We start from the raw sequence: 25,972 nt of genomic DNA, 5'->3' as shown, positions 1-25,972 counted from the left end.
GGTTTTCTAAAGCTGTAATGAGCATTTGGCACAAGAACATAATGACAGTCAGTTAACTTCCAGCAGTGATATCGGCCTGCTAACAGTCTTTGTACCAGATAATTAAAAACATGCAGAAACGTCACACCACTGAACACAAAGTACCTCAAATCTAAGTGGAAACATTGTTTATTTGTCAGACATTACTGTCCCTCAAAGACAATAATTCCTGTTGAGAACTCTGATGTTAGACATTAACCACCATACGATCCATGTTTCAGACACTAACAGTTTGTGAAATGCCACATCAGCGCAAATTCATTTTCCAAACTAATTTATCAGTCTGTCTCTAGCTGAATGTGTTTGAATTTAAAGATGAAGCCACATTTTTAATGCAAGTTCAGTTCACACTAATTCAGATATTTTCCAAAAACTGATATTTTTCTATACATCTCGGCCCCTCCTCCACACATGAATTGTACTTAAGTGACTCTTTCTAAACTGAATATTTTTTAAAAACTCTGATATGGTTGTATCTGTTTAGAGGACAAGACCGATGGTGTCACATCCCATTCTGCTGTGTGTAATGAAGCTGCACCTGAAACATCAAATCAAATGTATAAACCTGTGTATGAGCTGAAGTACATCAACATGGACTGGAACAGTGTTATGGACATATTATGATTATTATTAATAATATTATCAATTAATATTATTACTACCCTCAGGCCATAGATACTGGACATTATCCTTCAGAAGAGCTCGCTTGGGAAGGAGTTTAATCTTTACACCCATAGCCACTTTAAACAACAGACCCCACTGACATTCTCCTCCTTCTCATATCTATCCCCACAACTATTTGTGATATGTCTGCCTTTTCTGTATGTTTTTCTTTTCTATTTGATGTCGATGTGTGTATTTGTGTGACAATTCTATGTACAGTCATGAGGAAACAAATCTCCCTTCTAGGACGAACAAAGTCTAAGTCTAAAGTCTAAGTCTAAAAAAAATATTATTATAACCTTTATTTAACCAAGAAAAAAGCTCACTGAGATTTAAAATCTCTTTCAATCCAATCCAGTCCAACTTTATTTATAAAGCACTTTAAAACAACTGCAGTGGACCAAAGTGCTGTACAGAAGAATAATTAAAACAAAAAGAGAAGAATAAAATACAGAATAGATTAAAAGGCATAGAAACTGTACAAAAAAGAAAAAAGTGCTATACAGAACAATAAATAAAACCCAAATAAAAAGAATAAGATACAAGAATAGATTAAAAAGCCATACAATTAAAAACAACAAAATAAATAAAATAGATAAATAAGAACAATAAACCACTACCAAATAAAAACAATAGAATAAAGATAGTACCTTCAAACATCTCACATGGTTTCAAAAGCCAAAGACGGGTTTTAAGAAGGGATTTAAAAACAGACAGAGAGGTTAGGCCTGTCTGATATGGAGAGGCAGATCATTCCATAGTTTAGTCTCTTTTTCAAGAGTGTCCTGGCCAAGACAGCAGCAGCAGAAGTTACACAAAATAGAAATCACCACCATACATTCACACTAAAAAGATACATAAACACAATGAAAGTCAGTACTAAAAACAAACTCAAAACTGATAAGAACATACATATATAACGTCACCATTATTTTAAAAGGTACTAAAAGTATAATAATGTTCCTTAAAAGCATCTCAAAGCTGAACCCAATTCAATCAATTAGAAAAACATCTACATTATGTGAAGAATACACTTCAACAACCAACCAACCAAATTTATAGTAAGTTTCTAACTTAACTTGTCATTGCTGCTTCACTTTCATGACAGATTAAAGCTGCTGTGTCCATTATTATCCAGGGGTATTAGTACGTCTGTCAGAAACAATGGTTTGTCTCAGCATTTGTTGTTTTTTTTTTTTGTTTTTTTTGTGTAGACAGATTTTTTTTTATAGCAGAGGAATAAAATATCTATTAGTGTGGACAGGTCATTAGGGAGAGACAGTGATGACTGTGACCTTGGCCCTCTGGAGATGAGTGCACAAAAAAAAAGCAACAACCCAGTAATTTTCTTCTATTTCTAATATTTTCTGTGTATACTTAAACACTTTATGTTTTTTTCTCAATTAAAATGAGCTTTAAAGTTTGTAAAATCTGGAAGTAAAAGATCAAATGCATAAAAATAAAGCAGAAACCAGGCACATTTATCATTTGGCATCATTCAGATTAAAGTGCAAGTTGTATAACGTAGCAAATTTCCAAGTCCTGCACAAACAAAGAGGGAGATCTCACTACATAGAAAAGACCTGTGGAAATGCTGTTTTCAATGATCCAAAGCATCTTGTCTTGTCCTTTTCACATGCTACCAATGAATTATGTATCTGAAGTGATTTATGGCGCGCCATGCTCAACCCTCTCCCTCTCCCTCAATGTTGAATCCTACATGGATTTTTCACAGGGAGCCAACTGGGAAAACCAAAATTGCTCAATTTAAGGAAGTAATTAAAACTGTCCGTAATCAATATTTATCTTTAGAAGGATCCTGGTGGGGGTTTAGAGCCTCACCATCCCCCCACCCGGCTCGATGTCTAACTCTCTGTCCCTCTGCTCTCCTCATTGACAGCTGTTCAGACCCTCCATATAAACAAGAGACAGGAGCAAGCTGTTCACACTCAGGACTAAAATGACAAGTGTCATGAATAATCAAATGGCCATAATCTGTAAGATAGCGCAGAACATGTCCAGGAAGTACGGCAGAGTAAATACAGTGTGGTTTGTGGGAGCGTCAATCTAAAGAGACCGTGTGCCCTTCACAGTGTATTTAGTGCAATGATTAAGTCTAATTACCAATCTGTAATTTTCTCACAAACCAACACATTTGAATATTATGAAACTTTCCAAACTCATGAATAATCAAAAGCTGAGCACTCTCCCATTTTGATAATCTCTACTCAGATAATTAGTTTGACATTATCCTCTCACCTGTGCAAAAGTGAGAAAACTACAGCAGATTCTTACATTTTTACTCTCATTTCATTCAGAAGTTGCACTAAACACACTTCACATTCCTATCAACGCATATTTATAAATACGTAAAATTAATTTATCAAACAATTTTCCTCCAAATTCTTCTAGCACAGACTTTATAGGCACAACATTTTGAATATATAAGTACAAAACTCAAAAATGTATTTGTAATCATTAGTATTTAGTTGCTGAACATTTATAGCTTTCATAGCATTCCATACATCCATAGATTAAATCCTTGGACCCCAAATATTTAACTATTAATTTACATCATCATCTAATTCCCAGATTTTCAGTGTAATATTTACACTGTTACCCATAAAGTTGGAATAAAATATGTTCTTCTCATGAAATGATTGTGATAATGTGATTTAATCTTGATAGAAAAAGTGTAACTGGGACTCAGTATGTAATCATTACACCAGGTCAAAGGTGATTACTGATGTGTAAAAATAAAAAGAGGAATAAAAAGAGGAATGTGTCTGAAAACAAAATTATTCAAACTTTATGCACAACACTGTAGAAGTAAAACAGACACATCTAAACTGAACATCAACTGAACAGCTAATACATATGACTGTATGCACTACAGGTAATAAGTACTTATATTTTATAGAAATACTTTATTATAAATGACATTTAAAATGAATTATATTTACTTAATTGTTGTCACATACACTAATAATAACCATTTACATTTGGCTTCATACCTACAAACAAATTTGCTGTGTTGTCATACATATAAAGTTTTACTTACAGACTCTAAATATTCAATTTTAATGCAAATTCTTAATCTCTTGTTAGTGCTTATTGTCACCTCTCGATGAGTGAGTTCTTTAAAATAGAGGCTATGCACTACAGGTAATAACTACTTATATTTTATAGAAATACTTTATTATAAATGACATTTAAAATTAATTCTATTTATTTAATTGCTGTCAAATACACTTACAACCACTTAAATTTGTTGTTATACCAATGAACAAATTTGGTGTGCAACTTATAGACACTAAATATTAGATTTTAAATCAAATTCTTCATCTCTTATATGTGCTTATTGTCACCTCTTGATGAGCGAGTTCTTTAAAATAGAGGCTAAAACCCACAATAGTCTGACAGAAATCACTCATATTAACCTAATCATGATAAAGGGTCAGAAAAAGACAAGTTCCCTCAAAAGAAAGTCACCTCAGGATGATATAAAAGCAGAATATGTCTGAAAACCAAATTATTCAAACTTTATGGGCGACAGTGTACAGGTAAAACAGATACATCTACACTGAACATCAACTGAACAGCTTATACATATGAATGTATGCACTACAGGTAATAAGTACTTATATTTTATAGAAATACTTTATTACAAATGACATTTAAAATGAATTATATTTACCTTATTGTTGTCAAATAAACTAATAATAACCATTTAAATTTTGGCTTCATACCTACAAACAAATTTGGTGTGCTGTCATACTTTTAAAGTTTTACTTATACACACTAAATAGTAGATTTTAATACAAATTCTTAATCTCATATAAAAGCAGAATGTGCCTGAAAAAAAATATTATTCAAACTTTATGGGCGACAGTGTATAAGTAAAACAAAAACGTCTCCACTGAACATCAACTGAACAGCTTATACATATGAATGTATGCACTACAGGTAATAACTACTTATATTTTATAGAAATATTTTATTATAAATGACCTTTAAAATTAATTGTATTTATTTAATTGCTGTCAAATACACTAATAACCACTTAAATTTGTCTTCATACCTATGAACAAATTTGGTGTGTTACTTATAAACACTAAATACTATATTTTAATACAAATTCTTCATCTCTTGTAAGTGCATATTGTCACCTCTCAGTGAGCGAGTTCTTTAAAATAGAGGCTAAAACCCACAACGGTCTGATAGAAATCACTCATATTAACCTAATCATGATAAACGGTCAGAAAAGGACAAGTTCCCTCAAAAGAAAGTCACCTCAGAATAATATATCATACTCCAATTCAACAGAGAGTATTTACTTGCGATCAATTTAGTGAGGTGAAACAGTCATGTAAAACAGAATAGCGATGGCATGACAGTTTGGTTAGACCGTCTTTGGAGACCTCTTGCTGCAGGCAGAAATCATGTCTCTGTCATTCTATATCATCAATTTTAATTATCCTCACAAGTGCTCATTCTGCTTCAGGCATCGGCGAGAAAGGCAGAATCTGGGAAAAAATTCCTTTAATCTCTTTGGGATGTGAAGTGTGAGGTGAGACCCCTGTCTGTCACAACCCCCCACCCCCCCACCCCCCACCCACCCACTCTAACACCACACCACCTCACCCAAAAACCACACACACACACACACATTAATATATAGACTTTCGCTTGGATGCACGCACATACAGCGAGTGGGTCAAGTGCATGTAAATTGTACATCTATGTGCAATAATACAGTGAAATGCATCAAATGACGATGTGAAGTTGTTGTGACAATATTAAAGAGGTCACTTGTACTAACGAAGCTACAGACAATTGTGGTCAATATCTGCATCTTCACTCAGGTTTTACACATTTTCAGTGGTTTTTATCTGATTGTGTCGCTCTTTAATTTGTTGTCTTGGTTCATTTTATTGCTCCAAGATGTTGATTTGGACACAATCAGATCTACCGGTAACACTTTATAATAAGTACCCACTATGAAGCATTAGTTAAGCATTAACAAATACTGAATTCATTATTTATAAAGTATATTTCTGACATGAATACTCATTAGTATATGATTTATAAGCACAGTTATAATGGTTTTACTCATCATTAAGAAGCACATTAGTTATGGATTAACAAATACTGAATTCATTATTTATAAAGCATATTTCTGACACAAATACTCATTAATATATGGCTTATAAGCACAGTTATAAACGTTTTATTCAGCATTAATAAGAACATTAGTTATGGATTAACAAATACTGAATTCATCATTTATAAAGCATATTTCTGACAAGAATACTCATAAATATATGTTTTATAAAGACAGTTATAAAGGTTTTATTCAGCATTAATAAGCTTATCTACAATGTGCTTAATGAGTGTATTTTCATACTTCATAAATTATGGATTCAGAATCAGATTCAGAAAATCTCATTTGTAAATGCTTTATATGGCAAAGATAGTGCACACTTTAGAGGAGCTCACACCCTAGACTTAATTAATGAGTAGTAAGTGCTTTATAACTACCTGAAATAATGAATTCCTGTATTAATAACTGTTTATAAGACATCTATTGGAAAATAAATGTGAGTTAGTATGAAATAAATACTAACATATTCACTAACCATTAGTACATGTCTGAATAGTGTACGTGCAAACATAAATGCACATCATAACTGGTTTGTAAGTGATGCAATACAAAATTTTTAAACGCTGAATCCATAATTTTTAAAGTATGAAAATACAATCATTAAGCATATTGTAGATGAGCTTATTAATGATGAGTAAAACCATTATAACTGTGCTTATAAACCATATATTAATGAGTATTCATGTCAGAAATATGCTTTATAAATAATGAATTCAGTATTTGTTAATGCTTAACTAATGCTTCATTGTGTGTACTTATTATAAAGTGTTACCGATCTACCATGTTTTATGTGTAACGGTCTGGAATTAAACAAAAGATAATATGGGGACGACACTGACGTACTCAGACAAATAGTACAATGTGTAAAAGGCCTAGTTCTAGTTCTAATGACCAAACATACGCTTCTCTATTAAGATGCAATCTGGATATATGTGAAGCATGTACAGCAGTAAAAACTAAAGTTTCTGAGTAGTTTCTAAAGTGGTAGTATTTAGTGTGACCTCCCTTTGTATTTAACATGCTCAACCCTTTTGTTCAGACAATATGAATATTTATTGCATTCATTTTCTGATGTTTTATACCAGGTTTCATTCAACACATCAGATGTTTTTAACTCTTTGTGCTTCTTGTCATGGCTTTCTCATTAGTTTCCATTTTTTTGTATGTCTTATAAGGCTGTGCACATACAGTATTTCCTGTCCTTTCTTGTTGTATCTGAGGAAACAAATGAGAAATAAATATGTACGCTCATTTCAACCTTGAAAAAATAAACAAAACTAAAGGTGGACTAAGACTTTTGCAGTTACATGCATAGATGAAACACTAACAGATGGTCTCTAGTTTGTCTCAGTTTAATTTACTGTACTTAAGTCGTCAAGCAAGCAAAACACTCCAGTTTCATTTCTCTCATACTCCTAAACATGTAAACCCCATCAGCTAAAGATGCACAACTAACCAAATCATCTATACGTCCAGTGTTCCCAGTGCACATCGTCCTTATATTCCCAGTACATCAAACCATCAAATCAATCACCACTCATTCATTATTTCAGTATTCTGTCATTTCCTATTCTATATGTTTCATGGTTTTCCCACAACGTAACTGAACGAAAAGGAGCAATAAGTCAAACTGCTTCTACAGAGTGACAAAGATTCCACATTATTATCCATCGGAATAATTGCTCCTAATTCTTTCTTCGTATTTGCTGGAGTTTATTAAAAATTCAGTTGGCACTCTCTATGTGTCTGTATGTTTTGTGTGTATTTTTGTAGATTATGTATCATTTGTATTTTTTCAGTGTGTAATTAACCTTATTTTTCTTTTATAATTATCATCCTATCATTGTGTTCAATCGTAACCCATGACACATTCTTATGTCTTGGGCCCACTGTTGGTATTCTTGTTCTGAGAATCCATTCCAGTAATATTGTAGCCCCTGAAATACCTCTGTTGGACTTCATTTGTTAAATGGAAATGAAAATGAAAATAAAAATTTGATCACAATAAATAAATAAATAAATAAAAAAAAATAAAAATTCAACTGGCACTTGAAAATTCAACGCTTTTTTGATATTACTGATTATTATTATTATTATTATTATTATTATTATTATTATTATTATTATTATTATTATTATTATTATTATTATTACATCGACAAAAATATAAAGACATATCACACCTACTGCTTGTAGAACATCCCATTCCTGGTGATTTGAAATATTATCATGATAAAAAATGTTCCTGTCAGTTGTTGTCAATAATTATCACAATAAATGTCAAATCAATATTTAAAGGCTAATTTTTGTTCCTGAGGGAGAGGTGAAGAAACCAGACTTACTTGTAGTTTAAGATGATTATTTGTGGTCAGAATGTAAGAAATATTTGTAAAAAAAAAAAAAAAAAAAAAAATCAAATTTAAATTTAAAATTAAGTTAAAATCACTTCTGGGGTAACGGTTTTAGGACAACCCAAATCAGTTCTGATGATGAAATACAATTGTTTATTGCAATGATATTTACTGCAATATAAAATCCTATTATGACTTTTCTCATTATAGTTTCCTGTTAGCAATGTAACATCAGAATTCAATGTCTATATAGTGTAAAAAGATAAAACATACCTTACTTTATACTACTGAACAACATTACAGTTAAAGTGACACACTTTATTAGTGGTGATTATAAATTAATTCTGTGCTTTTTAAAGTTAATTACGCTTCAGTTTTAGGAAGAAACAAGTGAATATTTTTAATTAATTACAGCACATTTCATTTATTTATTATCACTTAACAGCCATAGTTCTTTCTGGTTCACTTTCAGTAAAAAACAAACAAACAAACAAAAGCTAAATGACGTCAACACCTACTATTTACGTTTATCAACCAGGTGTTGAACACATTAGAGTATTTATCAACTGAGAGACCGGATGTTTCCCTAAAAAACTGATGGAGACCAATCAAAAAATGTCTGATCTCAGTGGGACTTCCTGGTTAAATAAAGATAAATAAAATAAATAAAAACGTAAACAAAGGTGATTATTGGATTTACACAACGCTATACGATGGCAGGCATATGCACATGTATTAATTCTAATGAAACTGTGATTATGTTTGACATAAACTGTATGTTCTGGTTGTATTTTGTTTGCATCTATAATAAAATCATATAAAGAAAAACTAACTGTTAGGTTCTAAACAAACTTTTCCTGCCATTTTGCCCTTTTCTTTTTTGAACATTGTCTGTAGTTGTTGTTGCTGCTGCCCACTAGGAGTCAACCAGTAGGTCAATATAGCAAAGGTCATGCACCTCCTTGCCAATCTCCTGCTGTAAGAGAACAGCACAGACATTTAGTGATCATTATGACACTTCAGTTCCTTCTGTCCTCAATATCCTGGCGGGGGTCCTTCTGGCCACTGCCCCCCGCCGGGAAAGACCACCTTGTATCTATGGACCGCACAGTTACTGTTTGTCGGGTTTTAATTGGTTAGGTTGGGATATTGTTTTCACTGGGATGTGGTTGCAGTGACCGGTGATACTGTTTGGAGTTATGAGTCACTTATCCTGCTGTTGACACTTTTCAGATCAGGTAACGCTTTAAATGCCAACGTATACTGACTTTACAAACACCATTATGAGGAAATTAATAAGTTTGATCAGTGTATTGTAACAGTTACATGTTATAACTGATAAACAACGCAACGTAAAGCAAACATAAGAATGTAGAGCAGGGGTGTCATACTCATTTTCTTCCGGGGGCCACATTCAGCCCAATTTAATCTGAAGTGGGCCAGACCAGTAAAATAATAGCATGATACCTAATAACGAACGACAACTCCACATTGTTTTAGTGCAAAAAATAACATTCAATTCTGCCAATATTTACATTTACAAACTATCCAAACAAAAAGGATGTGAATAACCTGAAAAATGAAATTTGTTAAGAAATGTAAGTACAATTTTATCAGTATTATGCCTCGATTTATCATTTATACATGTGTATTACAGATCAGATTTGCAGAGGCACAAAACATTTAGTAACAGGCAAAATATTGTTAAAACTGCACTTAATTTTCTTGAGAAATTTCAGGTTCTTCATATTTGTTCAGGTTATTCATATTTTATTGTTAAAGGGTAGTTTCTTAATGTAAGTATTTTCAAAATGTAGTGTTTTTTGCACTTAATCAAAGAGAAAAAATTGTTGTTGTCATTATTCATAGATTACTATATTATTTTTGAGTTTGATGCCCTAACTTGCAGTTTGCAAATTCATCCCGCGGGCCAAATTGGAACCTTTGGCGGGCCGGTTTTGGTCCCCGGGCCGCATGTTTGGCACTTGTGATGTAGAGCAAGGATGTCAAAGTCATTTTAGTTCAGGGGCCACATTCAGCTCAATACGACCTGAAGTGGGCCGGACCAGTAAAATAATAACAGCGGAAGGAAATAAAATTACATTAGAATAATGTTTACATCTACAAAGTTTCATTAAAAATGTGAATAACATAAACAACCTGAAATGAAGTGTAATTTTAACACTATTAAGCATCAGTTTATCAATAACACATGTAAATTATAATTTAGAGATCACAGTGTATGGAAGTAAATCTGTTTCATCAGATTTTGAATTATAAAAGCCACTGAATTTCTAGCACTGATATTTTTTTGCACTGAAATTAAGTATCTGAATTTTTTCGGCGTCACATGACCAACGTAACATAACTTGACTGGTTGGCTGTCGGTTCGACTTGAGATAGAATTCATTGCTTGCCCTTGGTGTCCCGGATGTGTGATCTGAATTTTTTGCGTCCGAATTTTTTGCATCTGAATTATTTGCTTCAGAATTTTGTGCATTTGAATTTTTTTTATTCTAAATTTATGAACATAGTAAAATTGAGACAAAAAATGCAGATACTTAATTTCAGTGCAAAAAAAAATTCCGATACTTAATTTCAGTGCAAAAAAATTCAGTGATAGAAATTCAATGGCTTTTATAATTCAAAATCTGATGAGACAGATTTACTTCCATAAACAGTGGATCTACAAATACACAAAACATTTAGTAACAGTCAGAATACTGGTCAAATTGCATTTTTCAGGTTGTTCATATTTGTTCAGATTATTAACATTTTTGGGAAAGGACAGTTTCTAAATGTAAACGTTTTCATGTAATCATATTTTTTTATACTAAAACAAAGACAAAAATTTCAAATTGTCATTATTTGTAGGTGATTACGATAGTATTTACTGGTCTGACAGACTTTAGATCAAATTTGTCTGTATCACTGGTCTACAAGTAAAATGCTTCCAGAATAAAAGTAGTGAAATTTCACCACATGTAAGTCGCTGATAAGGAAAATTAAGTCATAAATGCCAGTTGGCTGAAGTTTCCAAGATACAGACTTGGGTCAAAATGTGAAAATTTGAGAATTAACTAGAAGCACTCGAAGACCACAGACCTCCGCCAGGGCAGATCAGTGCCCTGGATTTGGATGAAAATTTCAGGAAATGTTGATACTGGCACAAGGAACAAATAATTAAATTTTGGTGGTGATTGGGGGTGGGGGCGTGGGGGCGCCACTTATCTGCCTTGGCGGAGGTCTACGCTGTCTTTTCTAGAAAAGCACTCGTAGAGCACAGACCTCCGCCAAGGCAGATCAGTGCCCCCCGCCCCGCCAAGGGGTTTTACTCCAAAGGAATGTTTGTCTCAGAGCTACCAGAACAACTTCAAAACACCATCTACACATTATAATACATTCACTTTATAGGTTCTTTCTAGTGGAAAATTTTTGAAACTATACTAGAAATGTACATAAAGCAAAATATATGTAATAGCGCTTCATTGTATACATGGAAAACATGAGCTAACCAGCACTTTTGTCATTTGTTTTCCAATTCATCTTATTAAAGTAGCACATTTAATCTCAGAGGAATATCATTTCTAAAAAAAAAAAAAAAAATGTAGATCAGTGCTGTGATTAATGGCCTTAAGAGACGTCTCCTCTATTTATTTATTAAATATTTATAAAGTATCTGTCGTATCTGACACATGTGGACTTGACATAAAGAAGGCTGTGTTTTAATGGGGCTGAGAACCCTTATGTTTCCAGTTTTATGACATAATGTTCAGCTGTTAGAAATATCTATAGTATTTCTTGGCTGTTGATGCCATATAATGTCTGATGCACAATCAGACCCTCAGTGATTGGAAATCTCTAGCACATAAGTATAGAATATGGTTAAATCCAATTGAGGCAAATTACATGCATTTTTAGGGATCATTAAGTTATTAGCATCACTGGAGGGGGCAGAAAAACACTTGAAAAAATCTCTGCTAATTGCAATCAATTTCTTCCTTTCAGGAAAACTTCAGTTGCCTCGTGGTATTCTGCTCATGGATTTCACGACTCTCATCCTATGAACAAGCAACAGTGATGTTGGCCACTGAGAACAGATCTGCTGAAATACGTCTCAGGACATAAAGATAAATATTGCAGTTAACTGGAAGAGCTATTTAGCACACGGACAGTCCCTTGCCCATAAGGTGGAGGCTGAAATGACCCATAAAAAGACATAATTAATGGAAAATGGAGCCTATAGCCTATGATTGGCAACCGCTGAAAAGTGAAGTAGACAGAATGAGGGACTGATAATGAGTTCAGGCGTTGGTGAAAAATTCCTCTCGCTCCGGGGTGAGAAAGAAAGGTGCCACCCCCTCCATAAAAAGAAAAGATAAAAGAAAATAAGTTAGAGAAAATCACTGGCCAGCTTTTATATTTCACTCTGTCAGCTGAGCGTCAGGGATTTGCTGTCATAAAGATAGTGAAAGCTCAAGAGCTGGTGCTTACCAAGAATTAATCAGTTTAGGTTTTGGTCCTGAACATAAAATGTCAAGACATTGCCTCTCAACTCTTGTAGGTGATTTCTTTGAGCTGAACAACACAATAATCCCACTCTCACTTCTACTGAAGGTCAAAGTTGGTCAGTGAGCCAAGAAATACCATATCAGGGCTTCCTTCCTCCTCAATTGCTGCGAGTATAAATTATGGAATTAGTGTATTGATTGCTGACTATGGCTTCAAGCAATCACTTTTACAGCCATGACAAGATTATTTTATCCTACTTTTCCTGTATTATTATATGTTGCGTTTGAGTTATTCTACTAGCATGGGAAGTGACAGCTTGAATTTATTCAATAAAGCGGGGCAGTTAGGAAAGCCACTGAGGCAAAAAACAGAAAACATGGCATGAGGGAGAGAGACGGCGATCCCTGCCTGCAAGCCTGCCGTCCTAAATAAAGAAAGATATCTGCCCAAATAGAGCACTGATCAATACATTCATACAAACACAAGCGCATCATTTGTTAAGTCTTGGGTGATAACCTCACAGTGTTGCACATGGGAAACTGCAGGAGTGAGAAGAAAAGACATCATAAATTACAGATAATAGAGTTTGGTAGTGATGACTAGTGGAACATAAATGGGAAATGCCCCGTTGTGTTTTCATGTTACAATACAATATATCTATATAAACAAAAGAAGTTTTGTTTTGGGTAACATAGTGAACATAATTTCACAAATTATTCAATCGTATCATTATGCACTATAGTATTTTTACATGTATCAGACCGGAGATAAAGGCAACCTGTGGAGTTTTAGCTGGAGAAAGATGTTTTTTTTTGTGTTGTAGCAGCAGGAGAACAAGGACTCACATGCACTGAAATGATGAGTTACATATTTATACAACTGCAGAGATTAGTGCACAACTTAAGTAAATACAGCAGCAGAAAAAATTATTAGACCATCAAAAGTAGTTATGGTTATGCAATCAAGCGCTAACTCCTGTGTGCATCACGGACTAAAACAGACAGAAAAGAAAACACGGAATGCCTAAAAGCACTGTTTTTGGCAGTACAATGACATAGATATTGATGCAAAAACTGAAGTGATTTTGGTTATTATCAAGAAAACATGGAAAATGTCTAGATATCAGCTCTGAAATTAAACTTTCATGAGCTATTTTTGTTGTTATCATTATATTTGTCCAAACAAATGTACCTTTAGTTGTACCAGGCATTAAAATGAACAAGAAAGGGTGGTCTAATATTTTTTTTTCCGTGACTGTATAAGTAAGTCACCCATATGAAAACAAAGAATGCACATGGACAATGACTTTCATTTGATTAAAAAATGGAAAATCACTTTTGTTTTTTGTTAAGAATGTGCAATTAACACAGTAAATTTCATTTATATTCACTATTTTTTATTCATTGCTCCAGAACAAGATAAAAAAAAATATGTTTTTCTTCAATATACATTATTCTTAGCAAGGTACATGACTATGCATAAATGATCAGAATCCAAACATCAGGCCTATATGTGTTAATTTACTTAACCTTTTCATGCATGAATTTTAAGAACCTTAGTCAATATTCTTTTCTTGAGTGTTTTTATTCCTCTTTAAGCATGAAAAAAACAATGCAATTGAAATTTTTTTGTGTACCCATTATAAAAACGTCCACTCAGCTGGGCACCGTGCGTTTAATTTGAAGCAAAGAAACATGTATTTAAAATCCATCATCAGAAAGTAATATACTGTGTGAAAACTATGAAATAAAAACATTTTTAGTGCTGCTAATGCTCACATTTGAACATACTCTAATACTAGTTACTACTCACTTCATAGAGATATGAAAAAAACAAAAAACAAACTTGATTTACACTTAGACATATAACTGCAGATCAGGTTTATCAAGAATAGCAAAGTTAAGAGTAATGGTGTGAATGTCAGTGTATGAGAGGGTGCATAAGTGTCCACTGTGTTGGCTGATATGGAACTAAAACAACAAAACCCATGAATATACATGAGAACAGCTGGAGAAGAACTGTCCACTGTAGTGACCAGTATGCATGAAAGGGTTAGATAATGTAATATTATGATTTAGTTATTATCTAATCACGTATAAAAACATAATTATTAATTGATCGGATATACCATGCAATACTCTGAGTTAAAACCTGCCTGTTTGCAGTAATATTGTGCAAAATGTGTGTTTTTATTTTAAGTTTCACCAGCTGCCCACTACAGGACACCACACATGAACGGGTTAAAATAATTCAAACACAGGTTTAACATAGAAAAGAAAAAGCAGATTGACTCAGATTAGGAGATAAAACCAGGTGTGAAATTCTAAAATAATGTATAAACTGCTTGGAGGAGAGGAAATTGAGGATGAAACCAGAAACGGTAATTGTGTAGCCTATTGACAACATTTTCCCAAACAAGCGATATTGAACCATCTGACAACACTAAGAACACTAAAACTGCAAACCATGACCCAAGGTGCGACAAAAACGAGCTACTTTTCAGGGACAATTAAAAATGAATGCATGAAAAAAATCAACACTTTGTAAATTTAGAGGCATGTCCTCACCGAGTCACAGTACACACACAGTATGAACAGTGTGTACTGTCACACACACTGAAAAATATGTGTGGCAAAAAACCCCGATGAAAAACAGCCAAAATAAAGACATTACTTAACATGTAATAAAAGCAGGTTTGTGTCTTTAAGGAAACGGTAATTTGAAGATTCATGCTCCTTTGTGCAGCTGTCGGTCGAGTAAATAAGCAAAACGTCAGGTGTGCGGTGACTGATGCACTCTTTCAGTCATAATCTAATCTGTATTGGCTTTACCTTATACCCAGAGTGCTTCAAATTAGAAAAGGTTACACAAGTGCATAACGGTTATACAACAACGAAAGTCATGTAAGAACACACTGCTGTTTAAAAGACAATACAAACCAATGTTAATCGACTCATACAAAAGCACTGAGGAATCAGTCCAGTTTCATGTTTTGGTATGTGAAATGGGAGATATTGCTGATGGGCTTATATGTAGTTTGGGGCTTACATATTATACCCTGTAGAGTTTAGTCTCTATTTGTTTATGTTTATTTCTGGCAGAATGGTTGCACAATGGTGAACCAATATAAAGGTGCTATGACTAGTTATTCCTTGTTCTCTAATTTAATGTGATGAATAACCAATGAAGGTTAATAGAGGTTTTTCTTTTTTATACTATGATGTATGTGACCTAATATTTAACAACCAATGCTGTCTACTTATGCAATTTTCTATTTTGGAATGGCCATGTTTTGTAATATCAGTACTAGCAAGCACGCCTCTCTGAACACTGTGACACTTTATGGCTTGGTGTTAATTTGACTAGGTTGTTAATTATTTCTCTGTTTATTTTATCTCATATATATGTGTATATATGTGCATGTATGTAAATATGTGTGTGGGCATACATGTATGTGCATATGTATCTATGTGTGTATGTATGTGTCTGAGCCTGTGTGTGTGTGTACGTATGTATACATACCTCCCTTTTTTGCCTTTGCCTTTTCTCTCAGTGATATTATGTACTAGGGATGTAATGATATGAAAATTCCATATCACAATTATTGTGACCAAAATTATTACGGTCATCATTACACTGGGTTACAAAAAAATGTTTTTTGCAAGTTGTCTAGGTTTTTTCAACTGAATTAGGACCATTTTGCACCGCTAAATCCAAAAATGACATCTGTTTTTCTCAATCAGGTCAGGTATTTTTTGCTAATTTGATTTTGAAAAATTTGATCTTCTCACAAAATTGATTACATTTTGTGACTTTATCAGTTGATTTTTTTATATAGCTCTCACCCAAAATAGGTTTTAAGAGAAAAAAAAATCATTTTCTAACAGGATTCCTGTTAGGTACAATGGTGTATTCACCGCAGATGTAGCAGAATACGTCAGGCTTATTTTTGCAAGATCTTCTAGTCGAAGCCATTTCATTCACCTGTAATATTAAAAAAAACATTAATCATAAATTGGCAAAAGTAAAATCTTCAGAACTCGTTTATTGCAAGAAATATGAAAGAATTTTGTATCATATGATGTGAAAATGCCCATAAATGTAAGCAAAAATGTTAAAAAGCCAATATGTAGCATAGTTCAGAAAGTTGACCTGACTGAGCAAAATTAATGTGATTTTTGGATTCAGCACACCAAAATTATCCTAAATCAGCTCAAAAAACTTAAACAATAAATTTGTTGTTGACCAGCGTTATTATCACAGTATTGTTGAAATGTCCTCAAAATGTTCAAAAAGTACTTATACACACACTGAAATAATTTAACCAAGTTGTATTTTGAAAAAAAAAAAAAAAAATCAAATAAAATAATAGGCACAATGTACTTTCTGTTGGCAAAAACAATCAAATATTAACATGTAAACATCAAATATACAAATGTGCACTAAAGATGGCACCTTATGGCCATTGTTTAACCATTTTCCATGTCAAGTTTGAGTTGTTTTAGGGTCTCTCTCCCTTTCTATTTCTCTTTCTCTTCCAAAGTGCGGTAATCAAACACGGTTATCATAATAATTAGAATTTAAACAGTAATACTAACCATCGGGAATTTTACCGCGGTTTATCGTTATACCAGTAATCGTTACATCTCTATTATGTACCTATGTTTAAATGTAACTTTGCGTCTTGAAAACTCTGTCACATTTGTTCAGGACGATAGGTGGCTTGCTTTATGATGTTCTTTTTTGTTTGTTTGTTTTTGTTGTACGTGTCTTTGTATATGCTCTGTTCTGTATAAAAACAACAATTCGTACTGTTTAGATTTTTTTTTTTTGCACTACTGCTGTAAAACACTCAATAAAAATAACAGTGGATGAATAACCAATGAAGGAAATATATTTGGTTATCAATTTGACACTGAAAGTAAGGAAGGGGCAGGACTAGATAAGCCTTTACTTCTTTCTGTCTCTTCTCAAACTGTGATTACGAGTTGATTCCTATGTACACTTATGTTAAAGTTATTATATTTTGTTACTTTTTCTGTGATTAATGACCAGTGATGGGTGCGTATGTACTTAACTTCTTGATTTTATTGTTTTGTTGAGTTCTTTTTTCTTTGTCTACATGTGTTAAAGGAAGTTTGAGTTACTGGGAATTCTTCCTAAGTTTAATTTAATGTATGTTTAATTTTCTGTATACTGACTGAATACCTGTTTAAGTTCATGGATCTTTTGAAATGTTTTAATTCTGATTATGATGAAGATTGTGAATTACTGATTCAAAAGAAAGAAAAGTAAGGAACCTTAAGTTTATGGTGTGGTCTGATTTTATGATATTTTGTAGCAATGAAGTGAGCAGCTGGGTTTTTTTCTTTCACATCCAAGTTAAATATGTAATAAATTTGACATGTTGAAGTGAAATTTAACCCCTCTCCTGTCTGGCGCCCAACATTTTATTTTTGTTAAAGATTATAGAGACTTCTATGCTACAATTTTAAAGTTTGAGACAAATAAACAAAAAATAAATAAATAAAGAGAGGAGGAAAAACTGCTGTGGACATACAAAGATGACTGTGTGCATCTTTTAACTATAAACTATATCAGTATTATAGCTATTTAATATTAACCCTTTCATGCACAGTGGTCACTACACTGGACAGTTCTTCTCCAGCTGTTCTCTTGTATATTCATGGGTTTTGTTGTTTTAGTTCCATATCAGCCAACACAGTGGACACCTATGCACCATCCCATACACTGACATTCAGACCATTATTGCAACTGTGCTGTTCTACATAAACCTGATCTGCAGTAACATTTTTGAGTGTAAATCAATTGTTTTTTGTAAGACAAAAAGGTTTTGTTTTTTTTTTTTGTTTTTTTGCATATCCTCCTGAGACCCAGCAATGCATTTTGTCCTCTGTAGGGGACAAAAGTTTGACAGTTTTACTTAAAAAATACTGTCCATTACAAAGGACATTCCATTAAAAAAAAATCAATCAATAAATAAAAAATATTTTAAAAATGTATCTGAAAAAAACTGTTGCATTATGCAGTTTCCAATCAAGACCATTTTTTAATGTAAAAAAGCTACAATTGTCAAAATCCTGGATCTGAGGAGGATATTATCTCCATGAAGTGAGTAATAACTAGCATTAGAACATGTTAAAATGTGAGAAAACATCAGATTAGCGGATTAAAATGTTTTTATTTCGTTGTTTTTATCTCACTTTTTGATATTGGGTTTTAAACACATGTTTCTTTACTTCAAAAATTAAATGCATGGACATTTTTGTAACTACATGAAAAAACTCAATCGCAATTTAGGAAGAATAAAAACACTCAAGAAAAAAATCTTGACAAAGGTTCTCATAATTCATGCATGAAAGGGTGAAGTACAATAACAAAAATGCAACAATCATGCATTTTCTCGACAACCTATGACCTCGTAAAGTGTTCAATAGGATAAACTAAGAACCAAAAAGTAAAAATAGTGTTAAAGCCTGAACCGACGTCTCATTCTGCTCATGAAAGACACGTATCTTTGGTCTGTATTGCATCAAAATGACGGGACCCAACACAAGTAATCTGACACATCTTGATCACGGCACAGTTCTGATCTTTGTGTCACGCTGGGGATTAAAACAGAAACTCGGGGCTAACAAGGGTCAGATATGAAATTTCAAGGAAGTGACACATGACAGGACAAACAATTAAGTGTCAGTGTGCTGACCTTGGGGCAACAGTTTTACACCATGACCCCCTGTGCATTAGTCATTTCTCCAGCAGCATGAAAGGGGGGGGGGGCAAGCCTTTGCTCTTCTTGTTCATCTCATGCCACGAGCCCAGTGTTGTTCATTGTTTAGTCGTTATGATTAAAAGATGTACAGCACTATGGAAATCTGGGAGCTTGTGATTTGTCTGTGTCCGGTCAACCTTCTACAGTATTCTGAGTGAGTAGCACAGGCGGTTGTGATCTTTTTGCAAAATATATGAACACAAACACGCTTGTCTTCACATTTCAAGGATAAAAAAAAAACAAAAAAAAAAAACAGAGTAAACGACTAGGATTCCTGCCCTACTGCTTCCGAAGCCAGGGTTCACTGTGCACGGAGCAAATTCTCAGCATTTGGCTATTTTAAAAACCTCCACAATGAAAACGGGAGGAGCCCCTATCAATCTTAAGATTTTTTCCTTATGTGGAAGCTGTAGAGCTGCACCTCAGAAATCACAGACGTAATTACTCATGCAGCAAGCACAACGTGAAGGAGAAAAAGCTATGTTCTGCTGAGTTTTGCTTTTAGAGCAAGCAACCAAACAAGCAATGGTGGCGCTGTAATCCGTCAAACACGACTGCTAATTCTTCAGGTGGTGAAGAATGCAGTACCTTCGAAGTACCAGTGTCCCTTCATTAACGGAAATACAGTAGGAGAGTCCCAGAGGAGAGGACGACAACTTTTACTGGTGTTTTCAGACTTTACAGACAGACATTAGTATAAAACCTAACATAATAATGTAAAATACCAGTATATGTAAAGACCATTTACAACAGGGGTCTCAAACTCCTGTTCTTTCAGGGGCCACATTCAGCCCAATTTGATCTCAAGTGGGCCAGACTAGTAAAATAATAGCGTAATAACCTATAAATAATGACAACCCCAAATTTTTGTCTTTGTTTTAGTGCAAAACCCCCCAATTAAATTATGAAAATACTTACTTTTATAAACTATCCAAACAAAAAAAATGTGAATAACCTGAAAAAACTGAAATTTCTTAAGAAAAATAAGTGCAATTTTAACAATATTCTGCCTCAACTTATCATTTCTACATGTGCATTATGGATGAGATCTACAAAGACACTTAACACTTAGTAACAGGCAGAAAAGAGTTAAAATTGTGCTTGATTTTCTTTAGACATTTCAGGTTGTTCATATTTGTTCAGGTTATTCACATTTTACTGTTACAGGATAGTTTGTAAATGTAAATATTTTCATAATTTAATGTTACTTTTTGCAGTAAAACAAAGACAAAAATTTGAAGTTGTCATTATTTAAAGGCATAATGCACTATTATTTTTTCACATCAAACCAAGAAGAAAATATGAGGTCATTATTTTTTATAGGTTATTATGCTGTTATTATTTTACTTGAGATCATATTGGTCTGTATGTGGAACCTGAACAAAAATGAGTTCCACAGCCTTGACTGTGAAATTTTTGCACTTTGCATATTCATCCCATGGGCTGGATTAGAACCTTTGGCGGGCCGCATTTGGCCCCCAGGCCGCATGTTTGAGACCCCTGATTTACAACCATTACCTCTGCTATAAAAAGTAATGCATATACTTTCCTTTTTGCTCTTCCCGCCTATTTTTTTCCACCTGTTGAGCTAAATGATAACCACAATTAGATGATTTGCTTTAGAAAATAGTATTTATAGTTAACACCGGCGCCATTTACAATTATTTTAAAAACAGGCAATTAAGGAATTATTTCTAAATGTGTTTTTAATCATCATCAGCATTGGCCAGCATGGTCCCATTTCTGTGTGACAGCTGGTGACGCTTTCCTGCGATTCACAGTAATCCACTTTTTATTATGAAGAAAATACTGGTATTTTTTTATACAGCAGGGAATGAATAAATATTGTAGGTGGCAGGGACATATGGTACTGAAGTGCTGGTCTAAAGTGAAAGCACAAGCCAAATTTCAGCTAAATTCAGCACTTCCAAATGTGGTGAATAAAAAATAGATTTTGGTTTTATTAACATAAGGATATTTTTGAACACATTACTTTTTTTTTTTTTTTAAATTAAAGCTGTTAATCTATCATAAGCATGTGATAAGATGTTTAGTGTTATAAGGTTACTGTATCTACAAGAAGACAGCTGTTTTTGACTATTTTTATGTATAAAGTTTTCATTTTCTGAACAATGTACTCTATTTTGTTCAGGATAACAGTGGCAGACATAAGAATGAAGCATAACCACATTCAGACTATTTTATTATGCAGTTTTGGATGTCTCACAAATATACTGAACAGAATCTACATAATTATGTAATGAACAAATCAACCAACAGCATAATTAACCTGCAAATCTACAAGGAGCTTCAGAGAAAAACAATAGTGAATATACTGAAAATGATACAGAATCCCACAGATATACATTAACTTTTCATGTAATAAGGTAACACACCAATGATTAAGTGTAAGCACTTTGCCTCATACTGTAGTTTACCTGCTTTGATAACGCATACTATTATGTAAATGAACATGACATGACCCAAATCTGCCCTGTGTAAATTAATGTATTTTACCTTTAGATAAGATGTTGCACATCCACAAACCCATTTGTGTAATATGTTAAAAAGGAGGCGTAGCTGAGATTTAGTAGCTAAAATGTGCCATATATTACATTAAGATTAAGCTGCACAGCAATTCTCCAACTAAATAATTTCCATAAAAAGCATTAATATCATTCTATTAGCAATAATCGTGTTTTCAAGGTGCAAAACAAATGTCATTAGTCATCTGTAGTTTCTATGTAGCAGTGCAGCAGCCAGCTACACAAACTTGTACGGTAATTTACTTTTAGACCCTTAGTAAAGTTGATGTCGGGGTAATTTTTGGCTTTAGAGTGCATCAACTCAGATGTAATTAATAATTTCCACTCATCTGTAGTACATTTATATGGGATTTAATTTACCAGACTGTATATTTATATGATAAAAAGGTCTTAAAGGAATCATAATGTTTACTCAAGTTGCATTACGTGGGGATTTCATCTTCTTTTGTTAAAGTGACACAATGTATGATGGTAAACAAACTGAATTAGTGCAAGAAGTATGCATTTCTTTAGCATAATCTGTAGGGCAAAACTTGCTGCACGCAAATACAAAGACAACACCAAGAAATCCCAACAAATGTAAACCTGATTCATAACCATACAAGGAAAAATACTAGGCTTTGCAAATTAAAACTAACAAAACAAACAAACAAACACACGCAAGTTTAAGAAGCAGATAAGTGGGGTTATGACCGCTACAATATGAAGCAGGGAGGTTGACTGGGTGGAAACAGGGGGCTGGGGACACCTTTTTTAAAGTACTTCTCCTGCAAACAGCATTATCTTGATTAAAGTTTAATTAAGGATCACATTTGGCTGTGCCTTTCATAGCGATCTACATGAGCAGATTTCCTAGGGCTTAACTCTATCGCTGGGAAAATCCTCCTTTATTACTTTCAACCTGTTGTAAAAGCTGTTGGCACGGAGGGACGGCTGCCTCATTCACTGGCCTTGTTTGCTGCTGGAAAAATCCTGAGTCTCAGGAGATCTCCCCACAGTGGTTCAATTTAATATCTGTCCTATCACTACAAGGCTCGGGCTCATTATTAATGATACTATTCATTAATTTCTTGTTGGGCTGATGTTATTTATTAAAATATTAAAGAAAGCTCCTGAGACACTCTCACGTAATGAGGGATGTGTCCTCCTTCCACACACTACCACACCCCCCCACACACACACCTCCCCTTCGCTTCAACCCCCCTCTGCTGGATGGATGGTGGGTAGAATTACCCCACTCGGACGCTGCTAGTCTGCACACCCTCATTAGTCGTTCTCCAGGGCTGAGTGACACCATAAATCCATTCTACACGTCGACCAACGGCAGCCATATACAAACGCACACCGCTCGCCTCACCCTGTTAATGAGCCATTCCCATGCACAGGGAATTGACTAGTGTCCATCCTCCATAACTGGACAGTATTTTTTGGAAGAGCTAAATTGCAGCTGTGGTATAGATTTAGGGCATCTGAGAACAGTTCCTCTACTCATTAATAAACTATCATGTTATAAACTTGAAATTGAACTGATTGGCTCTGTCTGCAGCAGTAAACAGAGGCTCGGACTGTACAGTGACATTAAAATAATGCCGAAAGACATAAGAAAACAAAGCACATGGCATAATAAATTACTTTATGTCAACAAATTCAGGCTATTTAGAAAAAGAAATTAAGTGAGTTTAATTTTATCAAATGAGTTCAATACCGAAGCATCATGTTAATTAAGCATCGTATACTTGTTACTAAATAAAAAGTGCAAAATTATCTCTCTCACACATACTCTAGAGACTCTAATGAAAACATTAAAATAGGAGGTTCAAGAAGGTTGGGCAGTGCAGCCAGATCTGCGCTACACCTTAAATTTGTATATGTTGCCTGTTTCATACCCTTAGTATTAATGGTAACACATAAAACTCTAAGAATCCATTAATCATAATAATTAATCTGATCCAATTATATTGCAAAGAATATAACAAATTGCAGGGAAAAATAATGATCTATCACTGCCATGTCATAGGGATATGGGAGTAAAGCATTAATTAGACAGAGGGATTTTAAATAGTCCACACAAAGCGAGCAGCTGATGGCTCTACTGTTTGGATCTGATGATGTAATTAGAGACGAAGTTGAACACAGTGTTTTTGCTGGTTCAACTAATGAAGGTCTAGAGGTTAAGCCAGCTTTTTAGACGCAAGATGTAAAAGTAATTAATATTTTTGTGACAGTAAGGGAAAAAACACAAGTGTTGTTTGTTAGGTGAAATGTGGACCAAGAATCTACGGATGTGTATAAATGTGTGGACATTATATCTGAATATAAAACAAAAGATTTCAGAAAAAACAAGACAAAAAATGCCAAAAGAAGTGCAATTGTCACTCAATAACCTTTATGTTTTTTTTGTTTTTTTAATGAAATGCTGCAAAATATGGTTTTCAGACTGAATGTTGTTTATTTAAATCTTGTAAAGGATTGCTGAAAGCTCATGAATGGTAAAATCTGTGGTGTGTGTGATAGGAATGCAACAAGAGGCTTTAGACTATGACAACTTTGATCTCAGTGTTGCGATGAGTACAAAGGCGTCTGGTGCTTATCACAGCTGCTCAAGAGCGCTTTCCGCAACGAGACCTCAGAGATGCTCTGAAATATGTAAAGATGCAATAATTTTCACACAGATTCACAGAGCAGGTAAATCCTCAGGCACAACTCGCACCCGATATAGAGTAAATCTGCCGTATGCAACTGGATAAAACATCATGTACGTACCATCTCAGAGCATTCAATATTCCATGTTCTCTGCATAACATTATCACTTAATCACAAGTAAACAACCCTTAATAGGGAACAATAAAATGGGATATGGAAATAAACAGCCAGGAAAGCCATAAAGTATAGAGACGGAGCGTTCTGTGTAAGAAAAAAAAAAAAAAAAAGCCCAATAGAAATCCTCCTCTGCTCCTTGTTGTTGAATTGTTGGCTTCTGGAATTAATCACCTGCCTGCTTCCCTGGTCTCTATGCTAGGACCTGAGGACGGAGGTAATAAGACAAGCCCTTCAGGGACGCACTGCAGAGTATAAATATCAGCTGCTGTGCATATGTAAATCACTCCTAGATTTATTTATTTTTTAATTTCTTTCCAAAGGCTCAAGTGTGCTAATATCAAATAGCAAGCTTTTAGGGAGTGTTTAATAGCTGTTGGTGGGTGGTAGGGAGCGGCGGACTCTGCGGCGTGCGCCAGTTCATGAGTAATTAAGGGGTGTTTTGCCGAGCATAAATAATGCTGTTTGTATTGGCCCTATGCAGGAGTGGAGCGCTGAGAGAAGAGAGGAGAGAGAAGGAGGCTTTGGGTGGGGGGTGGGCTGGGGGGGGGTGGGGGTGTTGGACAGACAGGAACAGCAGGGGTTAACCCCTCAACACACAACACCTCTCCTCAGCACTCTGCAGCTCTTAACACAACGCACAGCTATGGAGAGCCTCATTTGTTAGCTCTATGCACTCAACATTACTTAAAGAAAATTATTGTCCATGAAGATCACTATGACGTGAGGAGAATTACAGTGTTTCTTTTCACTAACCTCCCTAATCGTTCTCTGATAAAATAAATGTCATAACTGGGATACTAACACAGCAATAAGCTCTAAAACACAGAGGACAAAGAGTTTCAGGTTTATATAAGTATATAACAACTTGTAAAATGCATGGTATCATTATCACAAATATAAATAAAAAGAAAAAGAAAGCTGTGCATAAATCAGTTGGTCTTTCCACAAAACAAACAGATTTGGCTCCGATTTTGCCGTTTTTACACCGTTCTTCACTTGCATTAATGTATTTCCATTCCGATCAGAACTAAAGAATAAATGCGATCATCAGACTAGTCAGATAGGACTTCGAAATCTTATCAAA

General features: G+C 34.2%; 1 long non-coding RNA gene across 1 annotated transcript; it reads left to right on the top strand.

Annotated features, from left to right (window-relative positions):
* Nucleotides 1-864: 864 nt before the first annotated feature.
* LOC115412931 (uncharacterized) lies at nucleotides 865-25,098 on the top strand. Its single transcript, XR_003934403.1, has 3 exons — nucleotides 865-971; nucleotides 21,675-21,681; nucleotides 25,088-25,098. It is a non-coding gene; the product is annotated as an uncharacterized LOC115412931 (long non-coding RNA).
* Nucleotides 25,099-25,972: the final 874 nt, after the last annotated feature.

The sequence above is a fragment of the Sphaeramia orbicularis genome, chromosome 21, assembly GCF_902148855.1.
Source record: "Sphaeramia orbicularis chromosome 21, fSphaOr1.1, whole genome shotgun sequence".
NCBI lineage: Eukaryota > Metazoa > Chordata > Actinopteri > Kurtiformes > Apogonidae > Sphaeramia > Sphaeramia orbicularis.
Note: the sequence above shows the minus strand (reverse complement) of the source record. Positions and strands in the feature narration are given on the sequence as shown.